At 38.9% G+C, this 2,083-nt stretch overlaps 1 protein-coding gene across 3 annotated transcripts in view; it reads right to left on the bottom strand.

Moving 5' to 3' along the window:
* The window catches only part of CGNL1 (cingulin like 1), a 136,532-nt gene that overhangs the window by 11,660 nt on the left and 122,789 nt on the right, over positions 1 to 2,083 (bottom strand). The window lies entirely within an intron of this gene.

The following is a 2,083-nucleotide window of genomic DNA, read 5'->3' as shown; positions in this document are numbered from 1 at the left end:
TTTTTTTGTTTTTTTTTTTGTTTTTTTTTTTTTTTTTTTTTTTTTTTTTTTTTTTAAAGAGGTTTTCATGAAGATTAAGAATCTGAAATAGGCTGCTGTTGGAACTGTAGGCTTGAAGCCCCCAGAAACTTTATAAACTTTAGCTGTATGAGGCCCTCCTCTACTCAGCATTCTGTAAATAGGTCGGTATTTTCTAAATCACATTACAGTTGAATTAATCTCTGCCAACAATTATTTTGTCTAAATACCTACACCCCACTCCCCTGTGGCTGACCTTTCTGTGATATCTATAACTACCAACATTATAGTCAGGAGTGCGATAGCATTTCCATTTATAAATACATATTCAAAAAAAGGCATATGATTTGGCCAGACAAGGTATAAATCATTCACACAGCACTTCTTTTCTTGTGACAGTAGGTCCAACAGATATTCAACATGGGGTATAACAAGTTAGTGTTGCACCAAACAGAAAGAAAATTAGATGATGTTTTGAATTCCCGAAATTCAAGATGCTTTGTGAAACATGTGAGCCAGAATCTAATGCAAACTTATCAGACTTGGTGTCTTGAGCGGACAATAAGACAAATATGACATATATCTCTGAAAAAGAACAAAAGAATATGAAGTGTACTATCCATTTATATCTTAACTACTCAGAAGGACTAACATTGCTACACAGTGTCTAGAAGCTTAATTATTATGCTGTATTCATGTCTGATCATCATATTCCAAAGTAGACTATGTTCCATAAACTGTGAAGGTATCATATTAACTAATCCCAGGGAAAACAAAAAGATCCTCACTTTAATCCAAATGAGTCCATCTGTTTTCCATGAGGTTTTCTTTTCCCTTCCAGAAACCTCACATTTAAAAAGGAAATATTCAGCAGCTGGACTGAAATCACTTCAGTTCCATTTTAAGTTTTCATGTTGTCACTAGAAACTCTTCATGGATTTATATATCCTCTCTCATTTTGACAAACCTTTACTCTTTCACATATGATACCATTGGGAAATATATGTCAGCATCAACATTGCAAAATAAAATTATGATTAGAAACTATGACTCTGCATATTGTTTGAGAGTTACAAAAATACGCTGAAGGACATATGATCCAAAACTCAAGCTCTTGGACACTGTTTGCATGAAAACATACAGGCAATATTCAGTTAAGATATATGTTTTCAAAATGTCTATTCTGCCAACCTAAGGCAGAGTTCTCTTGAAGAACTGCCTCTGTTATTGCAACCAATTAAAAACAAATCAGCTGTGAAAAGCAGGGTAATGATCAGGGATCCTGGTTTTCTCTTTTTAAAAATCACAATTCTCTGATAAAAAAATATAGCAAGTTCTCTGATAAAAACCCCAAAATCCACAACTAAAATGAAACATTGATATCTATATATCTATCTATCGATATCTATCTATAGATATCTAGAGATTATATATCTATATAGCTATAGCTGTCTATATATCTATATAGATATATATAGGTATCAATTGAACACAATATTTTATTGATCTATTTACAATTTTAAAGCAATTTGGAAGCCTACCAGTGCCTCAATCACTATAATAAAATAAATTCTAAATACCTATACATTTTGCTATTTGATTTTGGGTTTTTTATTCTGAAAAAAATCAGACCTTCCCCCTGCCCCCTTCACTCACCAGGCTGCAGATTCAGGCCTTCACTCCCAAGCTACAACTCCCTAGCCCTATTTGTGCCTGTCACTCCCCAACCACAGCCTGCCCCCCCACTCCTGCTGGTGCCCCTTGCTCCCCACCCACAGCCCCGCTGGTGCCCCTTACCCCCCACCCACAGCCCCCAGCCCCCCAGCCCTGCCATAGGGGGTCCCCAGCTGCCAAGGCTATAAGGCCAGGGACCCAAGTTCACAGCAGCACCCGAGCCCCAGCTGCTGCCCACAGGAGGTGGTAGCTGCTGCAGTGGAGCAAAGCACAGAGTCTGGCTCCCCTTCCCCCTGCAGGTGTCACAGCTGGTGCGGAGCCTGTGGGGGTGGACGGGATGTGGGTTGCCCACTGTAGGCTCAGGTCAGCTCCCCACTACTGTGCACACTCC

The sequence above is a fragment of the Gavialis gangeticus genome, unplaced genomic scaffold (assembly GCF_001723915.1).
Source record: "Gavialis gangeticus isolate Ggan-Ray unplaced genomic scaffold, GavGan_comp1, whole genome shotgun sequence".
NCBI classification, from domain to species: Eukaryota; Metazoa; Chordata; order Crocodylia; family Gavialidae; genus Gavialis; species Gavialis gangeticus.
The sequence above is the reverse complement of the archived record's forward strand: the minus strand, read 5'-3'. Positions and strand labels throughout refer to the sequence as shown.